The sequence below is a fragment of the Lepidochelys kempii genome, chromosome 1 (genome assembly GCF_965140285.1).
Source record: "Lepidochelys kempii isolate rLepKem1 chromosome 1, rLepKem1.hap1, whole genome shotgun sequence".
Taxonomy (NCBI): Eukaryota; Metazoa; Chordata; order Testudines; family Cheloniidae; genus Lepidochelys; species Lepidochelys kempii.
Window position 1 is genome coordinate 190,436,654 of NC_136380.1, and position 27,739 is coordinate 190,464,392.

Genomic DNA, 27,739 nt, shown 5'->3' on the forward strand with positions numbered 1-27,739 from the left:
CATCTGTCGATGGGATTCCACCATTGGCCTGGAAAATTACTCTTCTCTCCCTTGCCCATTCTAGTATTTCTAAAAATATTAATGGCTAAGAGGGCTTCTCTTGGCTAAGAACTCAGAGCCAATATTGGTAAATGTCCCCTAGCTATTGTTTTAGCCCACTCTACCTCAGTCAGGTCCTGCTTTAAAAAATAAATAAATAAATAAATAAAAATCAGCATTACTGTCATGTGTCTACACTGCTAGAAGATAGTGCCTCTCCAAGAGAATTAAAAAAGGAATATATAAAGATTCCAAAATGTTGCAAACCGTGGCCTTATACACACACAGAAAGCAAAGTGAGGGAGGGATACTCTCATTCCCCATGGCAATACAATTAACATACTGTCTGTTTCCTACCATTGGCAACCCCTTTGATAGGCCAAGCCACGCACTAGGGCTCCAGGTGCTGGAACAGGTTAGCAGCAGGTCAGAAGAAAGAGCCATAGAGGATCTTTTCAGGCTTGTGGCAAGACGGCGCCAAGAGCACCTTAACTTCAAAAGAGCCAAGGAGGAAAGGGACACTCTGAATAAGTAAAGATTGCTCAAGAAGTTCCGGGATAAAGAGCAAAAAAGCAGAGCACAGGACCCATTGATCATGCAGCGGCTGATGAATGTGGGGCAGCAGGATGGTTCAGCTAGTGCTCGCTCAGAGTGCCACTACCTTCTTAATCTCAGAAAGGGCTCCCAAAATGCCATCCAGCATCTTGAGGAATATCTGCTCCACTGCAGAAACAAGTCACCCACAAGCAGAGCCAGCTGATAGAACGGCTCTACAGCTCAACCCTTGGTGGGAACAGACGGAAATGGGGAGCATGCACAGCCAGCAGTGCCTCAGGGAAAAAATGGCATTTACAGGTGGTGGGCAGATCCCCCATGCAGGGACCTGAGGACAGTCAGGTTCTCCCACAATACACCACAGACTAATTCCTAGATCAACTCCAGCTGGTGAGGATGCTCAGGTCTATGGGATATGCACCCATAAATCAAAATGTGAAGGGTGCAGCTACAACGCCAGCATGGACAGTGCTATGCAGGGCATGGCCCATGTGCAGCTCAGCAGTGTTGACTTTGGTGGTGGGCTTACCAATGCACAGATATGTGCATGAGAGCAAAGATGCAGGTTACACCAAATGTAGACATACCTTATGTGTAAATTGCTGAGGAAGTGGATTCTGAAACATGGCATTCTAAGGGCTCAGTTATGCCCTTTTAGACCATCTTTCATTAGGGACAGTACACAGCAAGCCTCCCCAAGACATGCAAGCACTATTATACACTGCAATCAGGAGGTGAGACTGTAGACATACAGAATACATCTACACTGCAATTAAAAACCATTGGCTGGACCATGTCAACTGACTGGGGTTCACGGGTTCGGGTTAAGAGGCTGTTTAACTGGGGTGTAGATGTTTGGGTGTAAGCTGGAGCCCTGTGAGGTGGGAGGGTCCCAGAGGCTAGGCTGCAGCCTGAACATCTACGCCACAATTAAACAGCCTCTTAGTACAAGCCCCACAGGGGACAGGGACTAATTGCAGTGTAGATGTACCTGAGTTGCTTTGATCTAATTTGATGAAAGCTAGCTTGAGTAACAATAGCAGAGTAGCAGTTGCATTAGGCATGTACTCGAGCGAGCATGTGATGCCATCCATGCTGCTGCAGATACATGGCTATTGTTACGGGAGCTAGCTTTGAGCTAGCAAGAGCAAAGCTAAATTGGGAGATGTGATGGCAGCAGGTGTACACATACCCAATTGCAGTGTAGATATGCTCCCAGAACAATGTAGCTCTTCTCTGCACCCTGCCATCTCCACTGGCATGCCCCTTTGAGGTGGTTTGCATCCATAGGGCTGTTAGAGGAGAGCAGTGCCTGCATTCAGGATAGCACAGGAACTGCAGTTGTATGCAAGGAGCAATGAGAGGTGTGGGGAAGCAAGATGACTTTATACTCCTTTTCCCCCGGTCTGACTCTAAGCCTTTAAACAAGAAAGGAGATGTTCCTGGCACTTACAGAAACCTCTATAGCCTTCAATAAATAATCCTACCTGTTTTTATTTACTATGGCTAAAAGAGGTTATCCTACCCAAAGAACATCAGTGCTTACCAGGTAAGCATGAGCTAGAGTTGGAATGAGGCTCCAAATCTTTACATATTACCCCAGTTACAAAGATTAGGAAGAAAAGGTTTCCTCTACCCCACATCTCACACACACACACACAATGAAGTGATGAAGAAATATAGTGGCTTCACAGAAAAGGTGTTTTTTGGGAGCCTGATTTTAGTATAATTGAACTGTTCTTTGAACATTACATATTGATTTCATTAATTATAGGAAGCCTTTGTGCTAGTGTAAATTGAAAAAAAATATTTGTTTTGATATTTAGCTGTATAGACTGTGCCCATCGCAGGGCCTTTAAGTGCATGCACAAAGGCAAAAACAGTGTTTATCCAGATCACACATAGATCATTGGTTTCAGAGGAACAGCCGTGTTAGTCTGTATTCGCAAAAAGAAAAGGAGTACTTGTGGCACCTTAGAGACTAACCAATTTATTTGAGCATGAGCTTTCGTGAGCTACAGCTCACTTCATCAGATGTTTACCGTGGAAACTGCAGCAGACTTTATATACACACAGAAATCATGAAACAATACCTCCTCCCACCCCACTGTCCTGCTGGTAATAGCTTATCTAAAGTGATCAACAGGTGGGCCATTTCCAGCACAAATCCAGGTTTTCTCACCCTCCACCCCCCCCCCACAAATTCACTCTCCTGCTGGTGCTAGCCCATCCAAAGTGACAACTCTTTACATAATCAAGTCGGGCTATTTCCTGCATAGATCAAGGTTTTCTCACATCCCCCCCACCCCCATACACACACAAACTCACTCTCCTGCTGGTAATAGCTCATCTAAACTGACCATTCTCCAGGTTTAAATCCAAGTTAAACCAGAACATCTGGGGGGGGGGGGTAGGAAAAAACAAGAGGAAACAGGCTACCTTGCATAATGACTTAGCCACTCCCAGTCTCTATTTAAGCCTAAATTAATAGTATCCAATTTGCAAATGAATTCCAATTCAGCAGTTTCTCGCTGGAGTCTGGATTTGAAGTTTTTTTGTTTTAAGATAGCGACCTTCATGTCTGTGATTGCGTGACCAGAGAGATTGAAGTGTTCTCCGACTGGTTTATGAATGTTATAATTCTTGACATCTGATTTGTGTCCATTTATTCTTTTACGTAGAGACTGTCCAGTTTGACCAATGTACATGGCAGAGGGGCATTGCTGGCACATGATGGCATAGATCACATTGGTGGATGTGCAGGTGAACGAGCCTCTGATGGTGTGGCTGATGTTATTAGGCCCTGTGATGGTGTCCCCTGAATAGATATGTGGGCACAATTGGCAACGGGCTTTGTTGCAAGGATAAGTTCCTGGGTTAGTGGTTCTGTTGTGTGGTATGTGGTTGTTGGTGAGTATTTGCTTCAGGTTGCGGGGCTGTCTGTAGGCAAGGACTGGCCTGTCTCCCAAGACTTGTGAGAGTGTTGGGTCATCCTTTAGGATAGGTTGTAGATCCTTAATAATGCGTTGGAGGGGTTTTAGTTGGGGGCTGAAGGTGACGGCTAGTGGCGTTCTGTTATTTTCTTTGTTAGGCCTGTCCTGTAGTAGGTAACTTCTGGGAACTCTTCTGGCTCTATCAATCTGTTTCTTTACTTCTGCAGGTGGGTATTGTAGTTGTAAGAAAGCTTGACAGAGATCTTGTAGGTGTTTGTCTCTGTCTGAGGGGTTGGAGCAAATGCGGTTGTATCGCAGAGCTTGGCTGTAGACGATGGATCGTGTGGTGTGGTCAGGGTGAAAGCTGGAGGCATGCAGGTAGGAATAGCGGTCAGTAGGTTTACGGTATAGGGTGGTGTTTATGTGGCCATTGTTTATTAGCACTGTAGTGTCCAGGAAGTGGATCTCTTGTGTGGACTGGACCAGGCTGAGGTTGGTGGTGGGATGGAAATTGTTGAAATCATGGTGGAATTCCTCAAGGGCTTCTTTTCCATGGGTCCAGATGATGAAGATGTCATCAATATAGCGCAAGTAGAGTAGGGGCTTTAGGGGACGAGAGCTGAGGAAGCGTTGTTCTAAATCAGCCATAAAAATGTTGGCATACTGTGGGGCCATGCGGGTACCCATAGCAGTGCCGCTGATCTGAAGGTATACATTGTCCCCAAATGTGAAATAGTTATGGGTAAGGACAAAGTCACAAAGTTCAGCCACCAGGTTAGCCGTGACATTATCGGGGATAGTGTTCTTGACGGTTTGTAGTCCATCTTTGTGTGGAATGTTGGTGTAGAGGGCTTCTACATCCATAGTAGCCAGGATGGTGTTATCAGGAAGATCACCGATGGATTGAAGTTTCCTCAGGAAGTCAGTGGTGTCTCGAAGGTAGCTGGGAGTGCTGGTAGCGTAGGGCCTGAGGAGGGAGTCTACATAGCCAGACAATCCTGCTGTCAGGGTGCCAATGCCTGAGATGATGGGGCGCCCAGGATTTCCAGGTTTATGGATCTTGGGTAGTAGATAGAATATCCCAGGTCGGGGTTCCAGGGGTGTGTCTGTGCGGATTTGATCTTGTGCTTTTTCAGGAAGTTTCTTGAGCAAATGCTGTAGTTGCTTTTGGTAACTCTCAGTGGGATCATAGGGTAATGGCTTGTAGAAACTCGTGTTGGAGAGCTGCCGAGCAGCCTCTTGTTCATATTCCGACCTATTCATGATGACAACTGCACCTCCTTTGTCAGCCTTTTTGATTATGATGTCAGAGTTGTTTCTGAGGCTGTGGATGGCATTGCGTTCCGCATGGCTGAGGTTATGGGGCAAGTGATGCTGCTTTTCCACAATTTCAGCCCGTGCACGTCGGCGGAAGCACTCTATGTAGAAGTCCAGTCTGCTGTTTCGACCTTCAGGAGGAGTCCATCTAGAATCCCTCTTTCTGTAGTGTTGGCAGGGAGACCTCTGTGGATTAGTATGTTGTTCAGAGGTATTTTGGAAATATTCCTTGAGACGGAGACGTCGAAAATAGGATTCTAGGTCACCACAGAACTGTATCATGTTCGTGGGGGTGGAGGGGCAGAAGGAGAGGCCCCGAGATAGAACAGCTGCTTCTGCTGGGCTGAGAGTATAGTTGGATAGGTTAACAATATTGCTAGGTGGGGTGAGGGAACCATTGCTGTGGCCCCTTGTAGCATGTAGTAGTTTAGATAGTTTAGTGTCTTTTTTCTTTTGTAGAGAAGCAAAGTGTGCGTTGTAAATGGCTTGTCTAGTTTTAGTAAAATCCAGCCACGAGGAAGTTTGTGTGGAAGGTTGGTTCTTTATGAGAGTATCCATTTTTGAGAGCTCATTCTTAATCTTTCCCTGTTTGCTGTAGAGGATCTTGATCAGGTGATTCCGCAGTTTCTGAGAGTTACCAAAAGCAACTACAGCATTTGCTCAAGAAACTTCCTGAAAAAGCACAAGATCAAATCCGCACAGACACACCCCTGGAACCCCGACCTGGGATATTCTATCTACTACCCAAGATCCATAAACCTGGAAATCCTGGGCGCCCCATCATCTCAGGCATTGGCACCCTGACAGCAGGATTGTCTGGCTATGTAGACTCCCTCCTCAGGCCCTACGCTACCAGCACTCCCAGCTACCTTCGAGACACCACTGACTTCCTGAGGAAACTTCAATCCATCGGTGATCTTCCTGATAACACCATCCTGGCTACTATGGATGTAGAAGCCCTCTACACCAACATTCCACACAAAGATGGACTACAAGCCGTCAAGAACACTATCCCCGATAATGTCACGGCTAACCTGGTGGCTGAACTTTGTGACTTTGTCCTTACCCATAACTATTTCACATTTGGGGACAATGTATACCTTCAGATCAGCGGCACTGCTATGGGTACCCGCATGGCCCCACAGTATGCCAACATTTTTATGGCTGATTTAGAACAACGCTTCCTCAGCTCTCGTCCCCTAAAGCCCCTACTCTACTTGCGCTATATTGATGACATCTTCATCATCTGGACCCATGGAAAAGAAGCCCTTGAGGAATTCCACCATGATTTCAACAATTTCCATCCCACCACCAACCTCAGCCTGGTCCAGTCCACACAAGAGATCCACTTCCTGGACACTACAGTGCTAATAAACAATGGCCACATAAACACCACCCTATACCGTAAACCTACTGACCGCTATTCCTACCTGCATGCCTCCAGCTTTCACCCTGACCACACCACACGATCCATCGTCTACAGCCAAGCTCTGCGATACAACCGCATTTGCTCCAACCCCTCAGACAGAGACAAACACCTACAAGATCTCTGTCAAGCTTTCTTACAACTACAATACCCACCTGCAGAAGTAAAGAAACAGATTGATAGAGCCAGAAGAGTTCCCAGAAGTTACCTACTACAGGACAGGCCTAACAAAGAAAATAACAGAACGCCACTAGCCGTCACCTTCAGCCCCCAACTAAAACCCCTCCAACGCATTATTAAGGATCTACAACCTATCCTAAAGGATGACCCAACACTCTCACAAGTCTTGGGAGACAGGCCAGTCCTTGCCTACAGACAGCCCCGCAACCTGAAGCAAATACTCACCAACAACCACATACCACACAACAGAACCACTAACCCAGGAACTTATCCTTGCAACAAAGCCCGTTGCCAATTGTGCCCACATATCTATTCAGGGGACACCATCACAGGGCCTAATAACATCAGCCACACTATCAGAGGCTCGTTCACCTGCACATCCACCAATGTGATCTATGCCATCATGTGCCAGCAATGCCCCTCTGCCATGTACATTGGTCAAACTGGACAGTCTCTACGTAAAAGAATAAATGGACACAAATCAGATGTCAAGAATTATAACATTCATAAACCAGTCGGAGAACACTTCAATCTCTCTGGTCACGCAATCACAGACATGAAGGTCGCTATCTTAAAACAAAAAAACTTCAAATCCAGACTCCAGCGAGAAACTGCTGAATTGGAATTCATTTGCAAATTGGATACTATTAATTTAGGCTTAAATAGAGACTGGGAGTGGCTAAGTCATTATGCAAGGTAGCCTGTTTCCTCTTGTTTTTTCCTACCCCCCCCCCCAGATGTTCTGGTTTAACTTGGATTTAAACCTGGAGAATGGTCAGTTTAGATGAGCTATTACCAGCAGGAGAGTGAGTTTGTGTGTGTATGGGGGTGGGGGGGATGTGAGAAAACCTTGATCTATGCAGGAAATAGCCCGACTTGATTATGTAAAGAGTTGTCACTTTGGATGGGCTAGCACCAGCAGGAGAGTGAATTTGTGTGGGGGGGTGGAGGGTGAGAAAACCTGGATTTGTGCTGGAAATGGCCCACCTGTTGATCACTTTAGATAAGCTATTACCAGCAGGACAGTGGGGTGGGAGGAGGTATTGTTTCATGATTTCTGTGTGTATATAAAGTCTGCTGCAGTTTCCACGGTAAACATCTGATGAAGTGAGCTGTAGCTCACGAAAGCTCATGCTCAAATAAATTGGTTAGTCTCTAAGGTGCCACAAGTACTCCTTTTCTTTTTACATAGATCATTGTCACTTTAGTAAATCTTCTGGTTTACACAGAATATATCCTGTTATTCCAGCTCAGGAAAAAAAAAATCTGAGTAAAAACATGTCTCATAGAAGCCAGCTGAAAAAAAGTTAAGTATGTTTTCTTGAGTGTGTGAGTGAGAGACACATTTCTTTTCCAAAAAGGATATTTTTCTCCCCTCCCTACCCACAACTCTTGCATTTTTTTCCATTTTGCCATTGAAAGAGTGGCAAACCCAAAACCTGAAAAACAAATAGTTTTAATTTATCTATTTATTGTTATGATGGAGGGCATTGGTAGGCCCCAGCAAGTACATTTGGTCTATGGGCAACCACAACCCTCGCTGAAACTAATGGACCTGCTAGTCAGCCTTCATTTCTGCCTAAATGGAAGAAGCAATAAAGCTCCTTTTCGTAGGAAGACAGATGGAGCCAACAGAAGCCACAACACAAAGTACTAGCCACATGGAAGGCCTGAGCAAGAACTAATTCCTAGAGTCCAAGGCCAGAAGGGACCATTATGATCATCTAGTCCGACCTCCTGTACAACAGGTCAGGGAACTGGCCCAAAATATTTCCAAGAGCAAATATCCAGTCTTAATTTAAAAAATTGTCAGTGATTGAGAACCTACCATAACCCTTGGTGAATTGTTCCAATGGTTAATTATTCATTAAAAATGTACATCTTACTTCCAGTCTGAATTTGAATAGCTTCAGCTTCAGCCCTTAGATCATGTTATACCTTTCTCTGCTAAACTGAAGAAACCATTACTAAATACTTGTTCCCCATGTAGGTACTTATAGACTAAGTGTATATCTTCACCAGCAATGTTAAAGAGCTGCCGTGACAGTGCTTTAACATGGCTGTGTATTTGCGGCACCAGCGCTGGGAGAGAGCTCTCCCAGAGCTGTGTAAAAAAACAAAAAAACACCCCAGCGCTGGTCTGCACTGCCGCTTTACAGCACTGAAACTTGCAGCGCTTAGGGGGGTGTTTTTTCACACCCCTGAGCAAGAAAGTTGCAGCGCTGTAAAGTGGCAGTGTAGACAAGGCCTAAGTAAGTTACCCCTTAATCTTTTCTTCGTTATGCTAAATAGATTCAGCAATAACGGTTTCCCTGGGAACTGATTGCAAACAGAGGGGCTGGGGCATTGACTAGATTGCAGCGGTGTGTGCCTGTGTATGTGAGAAACAGAAAGCAGCCAGAGAAGCCAGGACAAAGCCAGAGCAGCACAGGTAGCATGGCCCTGAGAGGAAGCCAAGAGAGCTGCTTTTGGGCAGAGTGCTGGCTGAAGAGGCAGGCTTGGAATTTCAAGCCAAGAAACTGTCCCCTGTTTGTTTCTACTGCGTTCAGGGAAAACAGGCCTGCCTGTGTGTTCAATTTTGTAAATGCATCACAGAAATAACTTATTTGTATCCTCATTTTTTCCTCCTAATAGCAGCATCACAGCAAGGCCCTGAACACAGGCCAAAAGGGGCAACATAATCATTGAAAATATTTTTAAATCCTCAATTTTTAATGCTTTTCATAGTTTTGAATAATAAATATCTCCTGCTGTAGGCTCTTTCAGAATAAACAGGAGTAACCTGTTTGACAGCTGACATACTCAAATGAAACTGTGCAAACCCTCCAGTCTCCTGATGTCAGCAGAATTGCCCAAGTTGATCTCGGCTCTCAGAAGGTGCATGGAGAGTCAGACTCTCAGGTATCCGGGACCTAAACCCTACAGGGATTTATAGATCAAAGTCAACTTAAGTTCTTTCTAAAAGCAAACTGGAAGCCAGTGCAATATGTAGCAAACAGACAAACTACGTTCTACACTCATACTAGTCAGTGAAGTTGGGACAATAGTGCAGAACAGTGTCCATTTAATAGTAATTTGAATATTGATACAGTGACAATTCTCAAGCTCCCTTTGAAAATTGAGTTTTACTGGCACAAATGTCTGTGGAAAGTAAGTTTCAAAGTCACATGTATAAGCTACCTATGTCAGTAGCGCTTGCATGGTCATTTTTATCAGGGAACAGAAAAAATTACTTATTCCACCAACCTCAGTTTACCAATGCAGCAATTATCCATCACCAAGAACTGTCAGTGATCAATACAGCATGTGAAAAAAACCTCACTTCATGAATAGATACATATATTGATAGTGAATAATTAATATCTATCTAAGTCCATCACCATCTGCCAGAGCATAGTCTGTGAACACAGAGGCTAAATTTGTCAAATGTTTTGTTATTGGCTCAGCTCTGCAAGTGGGTAGCAGGAAGAAAAAAGGCTATGGTGGCGAAGGCACTGAACTGGAATTTAGAAGGTCTGTAGCAGAAGCACTTACATCCCTGATGTAACCGTAAGCAAATCTTGTCTCTAGGCGTCAGTTCCCCCATCTGTAAAATGGGACCCCCCCAAGGTTGTTGCATGGATAAACTCATTTATAGTTTGCCCCATACACAAGTGGCGGGAAGCGTGATGAAGAAACCTGTGTGTGACTAATACATCTTTTCTAAGGTGGCTGAAGTTTGAGTGTCATACCACAGCACTTCAGTGTGGAGGTCAAGTATGAAGTGAATAGTGAGGTCCATATCAGAGGAAAGGAAACAAATAGAGAACACCTGACACTCCAGGCGCTGCTACTTCAGAGTGAACAGATACAAGCTCATAATAGAGTGGTAACATCATAACTCCAGAGATTTCTCTCTACCAGCTTGTCTAGGTTGAGTTTCAGCCAGCTCCTCTCGCCCCTGTGGTTATCAGCTCATCCCCAAGCATGGGATTTTTTTACATTTATTTTATCTTGCATAATTACAAATGGTGTCAATCATCATATTATCAGGCCCTTTTTAAAAATGCATCTACATTATCTCTCTCTGCCTTCAGTAGTGAATTCTACAGAGTGAGAGCATGCTGGAATACAATGATTCTCCTTCTTTGGTTCTAAATTTAGTTAACATCCCTATATTACAAAATTCATATTTCAGGTATGGTTATTTGTTGATATGCAAGAAGGGCAACTAGTTTTTTAAAAAATCTAAGTCACTAAATCACTTCAAATAAAAATTTCAAGTTACCAGCATGGAGAAGATAGATAATACGCATCAAACAGAAAACATCAAGTGAGCGTGCACGGCTTCGTTAACTAATGAGCCATTGCTTTGGTGCACTTTGCCATCTAAAAACCAGATAACTAATAAACTGACAAGGCCAAGCATACTATTTTCATCTCAATCAGTTTGGGCCAAATTTTAAAACACTGATGCCAAAGTCTTTTATACCCACAGAATCCACATTTCCATAAACAAAATGGCTAACTGGGAAAATTGGTGTTTGCACATGCAAATGTACAACTTCAGCTCTCATATTTGAAAATATTTTGCCCCTTATGCTTTTCTGAGAAACAACTTTCCTAGATCTCCTATACCTTTACTTTGTACATCTTCCTACTCACCAGCCAAATTCAGATTCAGCATGGCTGGACTATGCCTGCCTACTTCACGTCAAAATTTGACCCACACGTTATTAGGAATGGATTGATAATTTGGTGGGAAAATGTGTTTTCATCTAAACTGGATTAAATTTTACAGCCGACATCAATCTCGAGATATGCATGTGTAGTTTTGTATGTACAATCACATGCATGAAAAGAGAATGTGCAAGTCGGCTTATTATTTTTTTAAAGGAAGATCCACTGATCAGCTGTTAGATTACCCTGTACATTGAAAGCTTCCTAATTATTTGCTGAAATCAGAACCAGTAAGAAGGTTGATCTTGTAGTTAAGACACAGGACTAGCTTTGATTCCTAGTTTTGCCACAGACTTCCTACATGACCTTCGGCAAATCACTTAACCTTTGTTTTTCAGCTTCCCTCTCTATCGGAGAGCAATAATAGATTGTAATGTCTTTCAGACAAGGACCACCTCTAAAATCAATAGAGCATGCCTAAATCGAACTGAGTCTTAAAAATCCTTGCTATCTAGCAAATAGCTGTGAATCCCACTAGCAAAAGTATTTCTCTTTCCTCTCTAGTGGTTGATCCACAGAAGATAACAGCCTAGTACTGCTAATAGTTACTCCATTAGCTGAAGTGTTAGAGGTCTGTGCCATGAATCTGAAGGTCCCAACCCTCCTGATGACCCCTCATGTCAGGGCCAATATAGTTCCACCTGATGGAATTTCTGGTTATTTCAGTTTGCTTTAAAAATCTTATTAAATTAAATTGAAAAATACAGCATGAAAAGAATTTTTAACTTTTGAGTGTTTGACTTTGCAACCTAAAGTGCAAGAATTAAAGTTGGCTGTGCAATCTTAATTCGGCCCTTGTGGGTATACATTATTCTACAGTCTTTAAAATTAGATGATCACAGAATCCTAGCATCTTTCAGTGCACAGAATGGACCCACTTGGGGGATAAATCCGGGTTGTATAGTCAAGGAGTCTGTTGTCTGTAGGAAGCCTATCTCATTTGTTGCAGAAGTTGAAAGGGATAATAGGCAAGGGATGACAGGAAAAGAAAAAAGTTGAATCAAGTTTCTATATCTGCTTCTCCCCCAGAGTTCTTTTGTGATGCTGAGCAGGTCACTTAAACCAAGTTTTTTTGTAGGTTGCCACTAACTGCACATTCCTCATTTCTGAGTACTCAACCTGAAACACCAAAAATAAGGGTCTAGAAGTAGGAGTGCTCAGAGTTGCAACTGAAGTCAATGGGAGCTGTACTTTGAACCTATAAAGTGTCCTGATGTTTTTCAAGATCAGGCACCCAAAATTAGTTGACAACAATTTTGGCTTTAATTTGGCTGCCTCATTTCCCCATCTGTAGAATAGAGATAATACCACCACCTCTCCGCACAGGGATGTGGTGAAAATACATTCATTAACGTTTGTAAAGAACAAAGACACTACAGTGACAGCAGAATAGAAAAGCCCAGGAGGAAATTAATAATTCTGCATTCAGTCAAGGGTTTGGAAGGTGTGCAGTAAATAATAAATGGCACCATATATTGAATGAAGAGAATGAAAATATTGAATAGCTACCCATTCAGTGAGCATCATCCATCCTGATCACTTAATGAGGCAGGAGTCTGGGGGGGGCGGAGGGGGAGAGAATAAAAAAGAAGTATGTGACCATGTATTTAAAGATGGTCATAATGCACATGCACAAAGGAGCAAATTCAGATTACATAGGCAACCTTAATTCTCACATTGCCTATTTTTTGAGTTCTTCACTTTACAACCTTAGTGTTTTTAATGTAGCTCGCCTATTACATTGGGAAAAACAAGAGGTGGGGAAAGGAAACTGAGGTACAGACAAGGGAAGCGACTAGTCCAAGGTCTCACCAGGTCTCCTGCAATCCCAGCACATTGCCCAATCCACTCAACCACACTGCACCTTTGTCTTCTTCCTTTGCAGTCAAGATGAAAGAGCACATTTGAGATACTATTGTCAAAAGCGGAAGATGTTCCAAGACACTGAACAAACATTCCTTCTCAGTCATGTGTACCAGGCCATGTGGTGCTCCAAGAAAAAAGGCTCAAAATGACTGTGCTCACCATCTGACTCAGAATCCACAAAAGCACAACAGATGGATGTAGCAGGCTCATCTGTTGCTCTTTTGATGATCATTTCCAGAACTGCCAAGCATACAGTTTTTAATATAGTCCAACAGGCAAAATCCAGTTCTTAATGTTAATACCATTTGAAACTTTATGAGAGATTTAAAGATATTTAATTGGTAAATCTGTTGTATTTCTTTCTGCTTTAATTAGTTCTGTGTCCATTAGACCCCTTTTGCCTCTTTTCCTGTGGGACTAAATGTATTTGTCCTTAATGTTTGAATTACTTTAAATAGAAGATGTTTATCTCATTAAAATCCTATGAAGTAGGGATTGTGTATCACTGCTACTTATACCTGATTTATGCTTACCTTCTCATTTTACAAGGTGTAGGTATTTCACAACACCAACAGCTTTTATGCCACCGACGCTGTAATTATGTGTATCACATGACCTGTGTTATTTGTAATTTTGTTCTACATTCTACTTCCAGATTCCACACTGGGAATATTGCATATTACTATGCTATATATAAGTCTAGCACAGATAACTGCCTGGGATCAGGTAGGAAAGAAAGTTTTACACTTTTGGTTCAAACAACAGAGTCCTTTGGCCCTCCTCTGCCCTGGCAAACAGAATTAAATTCTACTCAGATCAATTAAGTGCTCCAAGAAGAAGCCATAAAGCAGCAGCACCCTGAACAAGGACAGGGACTATCTGTGAGGAAATTGTTCTCTGACTTGAACTCAAGACTACGGGTTTTGGATAAGAAAACTGAGCTTGCTATTTTGGCATTATACGTTTATGTCTGTTATCTGTTTGTCTTTGACCAAAGGAGGAAATGTCTCCTGGGAAACCGGGAGCTGGGTGGCCATTTGTTTTGGTGCTGAACTGCTTTACCACCTTGCAATGCACTTTTAGCTTCTTTCTCAAATTCCCATTGCTTTTATTTGAGAATGAGTTTTCAATATAACATACATCTTTCAAAGTCATTCACTGCTACAATACAACCAGTTTTCCAAATACTACCACCCACCACCTCGGACACAAAAGTATATTTTGACAAAAAAAAAAAAAGGAAAAATAATTCCCCCCCTTCCATGCTCAGAGGTTGAGGAGTGGAAGAAATCTTCCACATTTCCAGGATTTTTTTTTAAACTGGCTTACCTACCTTCTCCTTTCCCTTTCAGTAAATCAGACAACCATTTCAGCACTCCGCACATTCATTACTATAATATCAGGTCTATGGCTGTAGCAATAGTCGGCAGGCACAAATATGTCGGTTTCGCCTTAAACATGGTTCTGGGGCTGCAATTCCACAATCTGTGTCCATTTCATACTGTATCATGCTTTTTCCAGTTTATGTGAGCATTTTCAATGTTTCACTACTGAGCATCTGTATGTTCTGGCCTCGGCCGTATCCCTATAGCATTCATGAAAGCAAACTTCCAAGAATCCCGGGCAAGTGTTCTTTAAAACAAATCTTTAGTTTGCATCCACTAGAAATGCTTGTTTACATGTTGGATGAATGTGCAATACCGTATGACTTATCACCATCTAGAAACAGTCAGTTTGAATACAGAATGCTCAGTGAGCTGTTCACAATCAATTCCCAGATTTTTTTTTTTTAAATAGCACAAAAGTACAGCTTTGAACAACAAATTTAAGACAATCATCTTCTGGCTATTCTGCAAGCAGACAGAGACTACACTTGTCCAATTAAAAAAATAGATGACAAATTATTCTGCCATTATCTTTTTTCTCTCGCTGCACCCGCGAACCAACAGTAGAACGCACAAAAGTGGTATAGTATACAATCTATTAGACACATGCAAGCTACATCCTGTTCTTTAGCAGGATCTTAACGAATAAGTCCTCAATTCCATCATTTCCTCTGACTGATAGCTGTGTAGAAGGATGCTTGTAAATAGGTAATAAAATTGGAGAAGAAATGGGATGAAGACAGCATGTAGTGTTTGTGGTACAAGAAACATAAAACAGTGTGTTCCTTCGCAAGATAGGGGCAATGCAATCATCTTCCAGAAGGCCACTTGCAGGAGGAGGATAGATATGAGTTATTTGCTGCTCACAGAAGGAAACAAAATTAATGAAAAGGAGACAAGACAAGATGTTCCCAGATAACAGAGGAAATATCTGTGCTGGTCTAAAAAGCCATGTGCTGGTTTGCCACCCTACCAACAATGTGTCTCCACTCTCATCCTCCCAGCTGAACCTAGATTTGAATTAAAGCATGCTGTGGAAAGGTTCCTGCCCTTTTCGTATGTCTAGCAATCGATCTATAAAAATACAGTCAGACAGTTTAGAAGGGCAAAGTTCCATTTATTACTTCCCATATCTAAGAGCTGCTTCCATCAGAAAATGGTGAGCATTGGATTATAACACATTGCTAAATGCCAAAATGTGTATTAGTTACTAGTTCAACTCTGCAAAGCAAAGCTGCCTTTTCATGGCTTATTGTACTCTATATATTTTGAGCTACTTTGGAACTGCAACCAATAAGGCCATTTACACTGCAACATCAAGCTGCAGTTTGGGGAAGACGTAGTAAGACAAATTCCCACCACACAAAGTCATCAAACCAGAGCTGCTAGTCGTCCAGACGACACATGGACAGATGTTGTCTTACTTTGCTTTCTCCTCCCACTCTGCAGAACCTAACAGCAGGGCCAGACCTGAGGCACTATTATCAGCACTACAGGCTCTCCACTCTGAACGGTACCAGCAGTTACAATAAATAAAGGTGGTGCAGGAAGCTCACTACCCCTTAGGTTCAATAATTCTTTCCAAAACATCTGACAGCTGCTCACACGGGTTCTCTCTTCTAGCACTTTCCTTTAGTTTAAAAATCTGGGACAAAATGAGAGCCAGCCCTGCCCCTTTTCCTCTAAGAGGGGCTGGATACTATACAATCTTCCCTCTAGGAGATAATGATCCCATTTTTTTTTTTTTTTAAGAATGGGGAAGAGTAGGCCTGCACAGAGTAGAGTAGCTAATTAAAATGAAGAACCAGGAAATATTACAGAGTACTTTCAATAGAGACTACTTTCTAAAAAAATAGTTATACAAATTAAAGTATATCAAACTCTTGTGAACTAATGGTAGGCTTCAACAGACTGCAGACAGAGATTTAAAAGATGATGATGAATTCTAGGGCATCATTTTCAAGCTATACATGGAACTCATTAAACCTGATAATGAAGACAGATGTAATTACACTACTCAACAGGAAAAAATGCTTTAGAGAAGGCCATTCCCCTAGGGCACTGGTCACTTCTTTGACAAAGAGCAGCTTCCATATGAACAATAAGAAAAGCATAAGTTACAATTAGCATGGTACCCAATTCCATCTCATCAAAAGAGACTCTACAGAGATGCATCCGATGGCTGCTAGGGAGAGTACAAAACAAAAGGTACAGTTATCCATAGCTGGAGGAAGACACGTACCTCTGGGGTTCTTCCAGGTGATAGTAAATTTAAACTCCGCTCCAAAAAGAGCACAGCTATTGGAGGCTGCTGAGGAGATACGATTCATCCTACCCAGCAACCATTCTCACCAGGCCTATGACCTAGTTAGTGCCTCCTAGTTATGGGAGAAAAATCTTCCAAGGAGGAGACGTTTGCATTACTGAAACATGCATCTACTGGACTTTGTCCCTTGGAGTCAGAGTAGAATCAAGCTGGATTTGGTCCACAGGTATAAGTGCAAAACTTACTTTGGGCTATAAACATAATTATCTTAAGCACTGTTATCTGCTTTTGTAGCTACTAAATTACTTAAAAGGGCTGGTAACATTAAATAAGATTCTTTTAAAGAATTTTTCATAAGATATGCAACATGGCTCTATTTTTTTTTTTTGAAGTAAGGTCATTCAAAAAGAACTCTGGATGAAATCGGATCCCATGGAAGTCAGAGCTGTAGTCTACATTCCTACAATATTGTCAAAAGAAATATGCAAAGCTAGAAAACACTAGCTATTAGAGTTATCTCCTTAAAGAAAATAAATCAATAAAAGTTAGTAATGAGCTCATGCTATCCAATGTGCTTCAGGCTATTAAAAGAAAAAAAAAGAATTGATGAGATGTTGTAGGAGTTTTCTTCTATACCTATGTTACCCAAAAGTTTAGGCTTTGGGTGCTCCTCAAATAACCTGCCTATCACCTGCTTAATCTGCTCTTCCTGGGCTATGGGTCTCCAGGGGAGTTGAGGAAACACTTGAAGGACATGGATATAACCTTCTGATAAAGTGATTGACTTGGCAGCATGGTTTCTTAACAAAGTATCTTTTTATTGATGTACTAATAATCCCTGCTACATTGTAATCTAAAAATAGAAATCAGACAAATCCCTTATTTCAAGTTAAAGAGCATTTAAAGTACAATAGCATACAGTTTAAATGATTTAAGCGATACGCTCTATTGCAGGTTTCAGAGTAGCAGCCGTGTTAGTCTGTATTTGCAAAAAGAAAAGGAGTACTTGTGGCACCTTAGAGACTAACCAATTTATTTGAGCATAAGCTTTCATGATGCATCCGATGAAGTGAGCTGTAGCTCACAAAAGCTTATGCTCAAATAAATTGGTTAGTCTCTAAGGTGCCACAAGTCCTCCTGTTCTTTTTGCTCTATTGCAGATGGCTGGTCTGTAGAGACATGGAGTTTGAAATTTCTTCTGTATCCCTATAACTGCATCTATGTGTTTGTGTTTGAGTCCTGAGATTTGTTTTTAAAATAATACTTTAATATGAAAATAGACTTGTCTTGTAGTTAAGAATACAGGAGTGGGAGTCAGGTGTGAATTCTATTCCTGGCTGTGCTACAGAATTCTATGATATTGGACAATTTATTGTCCCTTTTTCAAAGTTGAGTAATTCAAGTTTGGTACCTAAATCCATATTTAGGCACCTGGATAAGCAGTTTGATTTTTGAGGTGGCATGAGTGCACAACAGCTCAAAAAAAAAAATGTATTGCGCTTATTTGGGTACCTAACTATGGATCTAAGCATTCCAGTTTTTTCTTCCCCCAATCTCCTAGTGCCTCAACTCCCTTACTTATAAAACAGGATTAATACTTGCCTACCACAGTTTGTGAACTTAAACATTTATAAACTCCAGTGTTGTTGAATATCATGAGTAACTGAAATTCTACAATTTAAATATAAATGACAATGTGTCATTAAAAACAGCAACTATTGTTAACTGTATACAGATATATTGCATGGTATATATAGTGTAAGTAAGTACTTAACATGCACGCTTTTCTAACTGAAATGCTTTAATTCTCTGGATGATAGAAGTGGATCAGAAATATACTGCCTGAAACAACTTATTTTATATGATCATCTTAAATGAAAATGTAACCTGTGATTATAATCATGAAAAGGGGAGAAAGGATAACATACACATTTGTTGCAGTTCTCAAATAGTAGTACAGAACACTGGAATGAATATTGGGAGAAAAAAGATTAAAAGGATACAATTTGAAATCCCAGTAATTACCACCCCCACAGTTCTCTGAATGCTTCAATAGCAGTTGAACTGGTGAAGCAGGCAAGTGGAATATTGCAATATGGAATAGGAAATAAAATTGCCAAGGATGGCAAAATGCCTGAACTAATAAATAAGTATTTCCCACCTATACTATCAGAGCTGGTTCATCCAAATCAATTTCCAAACTGCTCATTTCTACAGATTTAAGAAACCTTCAGTTTAAAAGTTAGTGAAAAGTGCCTCCTAGAAGAGGACTCATTTAAATTCCTTTGGCTATGTAGTTAGCGATATGCAAGCCACCTTTAGCCACGGATGAAGGCAGTGAAACAGGTAGACTTAAAATGGTTTACAATTTATATATTTATTCATTGTCTAACAAGATGCACAAGTATACATTTAGGTAAAGTGTTTAAATAGTAAATTACTATATTCATTCTTTTATTGCAGAACAATCACAAGTCAGTAACAGTGAACATGATCCTGCAGCTGCAAACATTTGTACAGCTTTATTGTGTGCATTTTCAAGTGTAAGCAATTCTTTGTAGTCTCCATCTTCTTTATTTATCTGAAATATAAAAAAGTGATTAAAGTTCATAGTATCATTGGCCTCCTGCAACTAAGTATTTGCAGGACTGAGCCTCAGATGTTCCCAATACAGGCTTTCCCCTTTGTTTTGCTCACTGGATGTGGTCTGTAACAGAGCATTAACCGGCCCTTTCTTGGCATTCTCAGCAGACAAGCCAACGACTTAAGCCCTGGTTCACCAAAGCACTTAAGCATGTGATTAAGTCCCACTGAAGTCAATGGGACTTAACATTTATGTGTTTTGCTGAATTGGGGACCGAATGGGCAGGGAAATACCCTAAAACACCGGCAGGGTCACAGAGAAGTTTGTATGGTTGAATTTGTTCTGTGCATAAAGGAAAAAAAAAAAAGACCACAGCCACTAATGACACCGTAAACCAACTCCTTGAAGAAGCACTTTAGAATGGCAGGACAAAATATTCAGGTTCACAAAAACAAGGAGATATAAGTCAGTGTTAACTGAGTCAATGAAATTCAGAGGGAAAGAGAACCCTTTCAGAGCAAGAGCAAGATCATACTTGCAAAATCATTTAAGTCACTTCCTACAATCTTGTACCACAAGCAACCGGAAATGTTCTTGTGGTTTATTGGTTTTATTGAAAAACACCTTGATACAACAAAACACTTAAACATGTGGTTAAGAATTTGAGTAGTCTCATTGAAATCAGTTACTCTTTTTTGGACTAATTACAAACAACTCATCCACACCCCAGGTGGAGTTAGACTCTTGCTCAACTGCAAAAATCCCAAACCAGTGCAAGTCATAGAAATGGTTCTGTGGTTAAGGAATGGGCTGGGAATTGAGCACTCAGTTGTAGTCCCATCTTGTTCAAAGTTACACAGGAAAACTGTGGCAAAGGCATTCTGCCTCAGTTTCCCCATCTGTAAAATAGGGATATTCACTTCCTTCACAGGAGATACTGAGAATGCATTCATTAGTGTTTGCAAAGTACTATGTTGATGAGCTCCATGAGCTTTCATGGACTGAGAACTGGTTAAAAGACAGGGAACAAAGGGTAGGAATAAATGGTAAATTTTCAGAATGGAGAGGGGTAACTAGTGATGTTCCCCAAGGGTCAGTCCTAGGACCAGTCCTATTCAACTGATTCACAAATGATCTGAGAAAGGGGTAAACAGTGAGGTGGCAAAGTTTGCAGATGATACTAAACTGCTCAAGATAGTTAAGACTAAAGCAGACTGTGAAGAACTTCAAAAAGATCTCACAAAACTAAGTGATTGGGCAACAAAATGGCAAATGAAATTTAATTTGGATAAATGTAACGTAATGCACATTGGAAAAAATAACCCAAACTATATATACAATATCATGGGAGCTAATTTTGCTTATCTTCAACTTATCAGGAGAAAGATCTTGGAGTCATCGTGGATAGTTCTCTGAAGACATCCATGCAGTGTGCAGCAGCAGACAAAAAAGCAAACGGGATGTTAGGAATCGTTAAAAAAGGGGTAGAGAATAAGACAGAGACTATCTTATTGCCCTTATATAAATCCATGGTACGCCCACATCTTGAATACTGCATACAGATGTGGTCCCCTCATCTCAAAAAAGATCTACTGGCATTAGAAAAGGTTCAGAAAAGGACAACTAAAATGATTAGGGGTTTGGAATGGGACCCATATAAGGAGAGATTAAACAGGCTAGGACTTTTCAGCTTGGAAAAGAGGAGACTAGAGGTATATAAAATCAGGAGTAGTGTGGAGAAAGTGAACAAGGAAAAGTTATTTACTTGTTCCCATAATATAAGAACTAGGAGCCACCAAATGAAATTAATCGGCAGCAGGTTTAAAAGAAATAAAAGGAAGTTCTTCTTCACTCGGTGCACAGTCAACCTGTGGAACTCCTTGCCGGAGGAGGTTCTGAAGGCTAGGACTATAACAGGGTTTAAAAGAGAACTGGATAAATTCATGGAGGTTAAATCCATTAATGGCTATTAGCCAGGATGGGTAAGGAATGGTGTCCCTAGCCTCTGTTTGTCAAAGGGTGGAGATGGATGGCAGGAGAGAGATCACTTGATCATTACCTGTTAGGTTCACTCCCTCTGGGGCACCTGGCATTGGCCACTGTCGGTAGACAGGATACTGGGCTGGATGGACCTTTGGTCTGACTCAGGATGGCCATTCTTATGTTCCACAGAAATGTCTGTAAATAAATCTATACCTTGGCATTTATGTGTCTTTTCTGACTAGCTTACATCTGACATGTAACTTGTCCCCCCTTTCACATAAAATGTTTTAGCCCATTCCCCATTTTATTAAACATATCCAGTAAAGGTATGAGAGCTCTATGCTTAGCAGCAGAAAAGAAGCTCAAAGTGAATAAAGAGCTTCAGGTGGAAAATGTATGCTGGTAGGCACTGTATCGCTTCCGTAAACTGCTTTGAATGGGCTCACAGACAACACACGTCATTCCTCTTAAATGGTGCCTTTATCTAGTCTGGAGTCACTGGAAAGCATTGGTCTGGATTTCCTCTCTAGAAATTATCCAAATTAAACAGGCATGCTGTTTATTAGAGTGCCAATTAAGTGGACTCTGCTGCCTAATAAAATGAAGAGGCTTAGATAGACGCAATTCCCTCTGCTATGATTCTTACTGTTTGTCCTCATTGGGAGCAGATGAACTCGCTTGCCCTACATTTGAACTGCATGTATTAAAAGAAAGAAAAAAAAATCAACTAACTGGAACACTGTTTGGGGTCATGTTCTGAAAAAGAAAAAGACAGTGGCAGGGGAAGAAAATAAACACAGTGAGCTGCATCCTCAGGTGTGCTGAACAGCACTGCTTTAAGTTGTGCCAGTTTGTAATTACCCTGAGGGGCTGTTTTGCTAGCAGGAATCTTATGAGGGCAGTGTGCTCCCAGCAGCCAAATGCTGGGATGAAAGAGGACATTGAGCTGTGGATCCCTCATGCAGTGAGAATCCTCAGTGGCCCACTGAGAGCAGCTTTATGTCCCCCTGGCACCATTGGAGAAATGGCTGTGGACATGGCCCACTCTACCTACCTTATGTGCACTTGGGAACAGATGAAACTCCCCAAAGTGAGGTTGGCCCAACATGAGCTTCTTTACAGCTAGAAAAGAGAAAGGAATAAAAAATATATAACTACTTGTCTGAACTCAAAGAACTCAAAATAGTTTTCGTGAACTACAGCTCACTTCATGGAATGCATGCAGTGGAAAATACATCTGATGAAGTGGGCTGTAGCTCACGAAAGCTTATGCTCAAATAAATGTGTTAGTCTCTAAGGTGCCACAAGTCCTCCTGTTCTTTTTGCGGATACAGACTAACATGGCTGCGACTCTGAAACCTGTCAAAATAGTTTGTGAGGTTTGCAGAGCCTGATGCTCCATGAGGTTTGGCCATTGCTGGAATCAATTAACGTAATGTACTCTGTGTCATTCAGTCGGCGTCCTGAAACTCCAGTAGACAGCAGGTCTAGTAGGTGGTTTTTCTAACGTATAATATCACATCTCGACTATATTTAAATACGCAAGTGCCCAGCTTTAAATTGATGAGGGTTAGAGATCCTAAAATTCATATAAGTCTCAAACATGTGAACTTCCCCTTTAAGAACAAACTTGAGAGAAATAGCGTTGAGATCTATACAGGAATTCAGCAAGTTCATGGCTGGGAAAGACTATTCAGTAGACTGAGAACGTTTAGCCACTGTTACCTTTGGAAGAGACAAAGCAAGGGTCCTCGGTGACACTCTTACTTTTCAAAGTTAATTAAATTTTTAATGCCAAGCAATAAAAATCACAACTGGGAAGAACATAAACCATGTTTCACTGAACAAGCTACACACGTCTGTAGCTGCTCAGGAGCTGACTTCCAAACACCAGTTTAGCTTTACTCATTGCTTATGGAAATAAGCCCACATTCCCAACCAAACCAGGCTGGTCTGTATAACTCACTGGTCTGTGACAGGTTTCAGAGTAGCAGCAGCGTTAGTCTGTAGCCGCAAAAAGAACAGGAGGACTTGTGGCACCTTAGAGACTAACACATTTATATGAGCTCACGAAAGCTTACGCTCAAATAAATGTGTTAGTCTCTAAGGTGCCGCAAGTCCTCCTGTTCTTTTCACCTGTCTGTGTCATCATTTACCACTCCACCAGTTGGGTGTCATCTGCAAGTTTTACCAGCAATAATTTTATATTTTCCTGCAGATCACCAATAAGGTATTGGGTAGCAGTGGGCCAAGAGTAGATGGTTTTAGTGGGATCCCACTAAAATCATTACAACCACCAGTGGAAGATTCCCCATTTACAATTTGAGATGATCAGATAGCAAGTTTTAATTCATTTAATATGGGCTACATTGATATTGTATAGTGCTTTAAAAAAAAATCAGAATGTCACATAGAACTAAGTCAAATCCTTACAGAAAGATAAGTATACAAAGAAAGGATAACAAGCTGGACAAGACTTATTTTTCATAAAACCTTGTAGATGGGCATTAATTATGCTACCATCTTTTAATTCTTTACAGGTTAGGTCCCATATCAACTTTTCTACGATTTTGCCCAAGATCAATGTTGGGCTAGATACCCAATATTTTCCTGGCTTTAGCCATTTACTCCTCCTTTTAAATATTAGCACAGTGTCCCAAGATTTGTAAACAAACAAACAAAACCTCTCCATATTAATTGTTCAGAGACTTTCTCAGCCAATTCTTTTAATACTCTTAGATGCAAGTTCTTGTTTTGCAAATTTTAAAATGTTTGGTTTTAATAGTCACTGTTTAGCATCCTCCATAGATACTGACTGAATAGAAAGTATTTCATTATCACTGTAAGATATAAGCACAACATCCTTCTTTCCTAATATAGAACAAAATAATTTATTGAATACTGCTGCTTTTTCTGTATTCAGATTGATAACTTCAGTATCCTTACCTAGTTTTGAACCTATTCTAATTTTTTTGCTCCTTATATATTTGTATTTAAAGAATTCCTTCTGATTGTCCTTAACTCTTCAGGCCATAGATTTTTTCATTGATAGTTTTATCTTTCTAATATTTACTTGCTTTCACAATTGCAGAATAGGGTGGGGTTTTTTGTTTGGTTGTTTTTATCTAACTCAACATTCTTGAACAATTCCCAAATAGTAACTTTTTTAATGTTTACATGTTTGCTCCCACTCAATTTTGCTCATGATTGTTTTCACTTTTGTGAAATTGGCCTCTTTAAAGCATCATGTGAGTGTATTTCTGGTTGGGACTATAGTATGTTTGCAAATAAAAAATAAAATTAGACTGTGATTGTTTGCACCAAGGCCACCATCAATTTTTAGTTTAGGGATGAATTCATCTTTGTTTATAGTTTGGTTAACTATCCTTTCAATACTGAGTGAGGCTTGGGTCAGGCCTTATTTTACCCTACCCATTTTTGCCTGCTTCTCATTCTTGTGTTTCTTTATAAATGGATATATTTTAATCCATCATGATGAGGTCTAATGTAGAACAATCCTGACTTGGTTCTGATGCTTTGCGTTAGACAGTTACAATTATCATTTTTAGGAACCCGAAAGATGTTTTACTAGTGGCAGATGAGACCTCCAGGATGTCTCCCAGATTGACAACCCCTCACAATGATGTAATTTTTCGTTCTACACATTATATAGATAGATGTTTAAAGAGAGCTGCTCATCCTATTCCCTACTCTGATTTGATAGTCTCTAGCGGACACCCGTCAGTACCCCACGTTGTGATTTATCAGTACTGCTCCATAAGCATTCCAGGTCAATAACTCTAAAGAACATGAGACTTTTGATGTAAAGTCCCACTCCATATTTCTTAAATAGGGTGTATTTTAACATACGAGTCATGTGACTCACCCCACCAGGTTTCAGTAATACCAACTATATCAGGTATCTTTTAATAAATAAGCATTTCTAGTTCTTGTTATTGGGCCTAGTGGATAGAACACTGGACTATCACTCAGGAAACCTGGATTCTATTCCCAGCTCTGCCACTGGACTGATATATGACCTTGGGCTAGTCACTGCCTCTGTGCCTCAGTTTCCCCATCTGTTAAATGGGGACAGTGACACTGACTGCTTTTTGTAAAGCACTTTGAGATCCACTGATAAAAGAGCTAGGTGGTATAATTATTTCCCAGGGTTCAACCACTGGTATATAGGCAACTGAATGTTTTCACTTCACTCCCTTGATGCCTTTTCATTAATGCTTACCTTGAGTTTGAGTTATATACTTGAGCATTTTGACTGTGTTTATCCCCTTGGCAACTCCCCCCATTAGATGCTAGTTTAAAGCACTTCCAGTTTGTCTAACTAGTCTGCTACAGAAAAGATGGTTCCCATCTATTGAAAAGTTTGCAGCTGTTTAGATAAGCCTCAGATAATCAGCCAAATCAAATCTCTACGTCTAAGAAAAATTGCAAGGCTACTCTTTCAGCATGTATCTGGTAGAATCAGCTAGCAGTAAAAAAACAAACAAACAAAAAAAACACCCACACTCTGGAACAACCACTTATAATTATTTCACAATGACAGAGACAGAGGAGTTGTCCACATGCACTCATGCAGAGAATTAAACATGACCAGTCTTCACTTAGTTTGAGTTTGATCTACTGTGTTGCTCCCATTATCCCCTGCCAAATGGGTGGAGATCAGACAGACCTGGAAAGCAATTTTATATTCAAGCTTCTGTAAGTATTATTACTAACGAAGAGTGAGACGCACCCTATAAAAGGGAATACTTGAAAGTAACCTTTAACACTTTACCTTTATCTGAAAAGATTTTCACATCTATCTAAACATAGTTAAGAGATTGCAGCATCTGGTGACATGTCAAGTAGTATCGGTACCAATAAAATAACCCAAGAATATTAAGATTCATGTTTGTTTTACCAATACAACACCAGTTTAAATAGAAATTCTCCTCTTGTCTCCTTTCATCATTTTTATAGAGCTATAGAATTGAAAGTGTTCCGCACCAATGCTATTTATGACTGCAAAGCAAACATGGTTTGCAGTGGGGAAACCTACTGTTTCAACTTTCACATTACACTAAAAAGTGAGAGCGGGTTGAGGTTCTGAAGTACTTCCATTTTCTATTCTACATATCCAGAACATGTATTATCGTCTGTACAGGAGCTGTGAATACTGAGTTCTTTTGGAAAACCAGATTCAGAACAAAATCATACGCTCAGATGAATTTTACACATCAGTACCAAGCATAGCACATAAGGCTGTTGAGATATACAACAGTCATCATTTTCTTTCATATAAAATGATACTGGGATCCTGTAATAGGGTTCACTACCTACTGCTAATATGCCTCTTTGTGGCTCACCTGGGGAAGAGAGCACCACTGGCCAGGCACCCCTTCCTGCAGTCACTCAGCCCATTGTCTCAGTCTCATCTTATCAGACTCTGAGCAGGGCCAGTATAACCACTAGGCAAACTAGGCGGCCGCCTAGGGCACCAAATTTGGGGGTGCCAAACAGCGGTGCCCCAATTTTTTTTTACACTGTTGCTGGAAATCAAATGAATAAAGAAAAGGGAAACGACATTGAACTTACATTTTAACTTGTTGTTCTCTCGTACATTCCGGCTATAGCCTATGCCAGCTCTGCGGTGCTGCTTCATTACGGTACGAAGTGGCACTGACGTCATTTTTCTCGTCGTCGGAGCCAGTACCCGTTCTGATGGGCTGTTTATCATGCTACGTTGACTAGTTTTCGGAGGTTGTCGACTGAGGCTAACTATTTTTGTTGAGTTGTTTCAGATCTAAGACTTTGGCAACTGCTGACCAATACTTTGCGTCGACTGTGTGTGTATGCTCAGTATTTGAGGGTATATGTTTATCATGTGCCAATATGCGTGTGTAGGTTGTTGAAATTTGTCATATTGATACTGTCAGTTGTTGTTGTATTGCGGAGTATCCGCCATTCTAATTTTATACATTTTATGAATAACAATAATTGGATAGTCTAAAGGTAGAATAAAATGTAGTAGATTTTGATATGAAAGAATGAAGGAAGTAAGCATACGTATTTCCAATTACAATCAACATTGCTTAATTTTGAGGAAAAGTCATCTTGATCTCTTACTCAATGTTTATGTCAAACAGCTGATGAAATTCAAATAGTGACTCATAGTTAGTAAGTGACATGTATTCTCTATCCTTTACTTTTAATAGTGAACAAGAAACAATGCCACATTATGCAGTATTCATTTTTGAAAGTTTACAATAAGCAATGCTCTGGGGCGGGTGCAAGGTGGAAGTTTCGCCTAGGGTGCAAAATATCCTTGCACTCAGGGTAGTCTTCTTCTTTGTGACTCACGTGCTCCCTCTTTATGACATGGCCCTCTAGCCAGGTCACCATAGTCCTCCGCTTCCAGAGTCTGTCAACATCTCTTTCGACAAACTGTCCCTCTGCCATTCCAAGCAATCTTCCATCCTACATCCA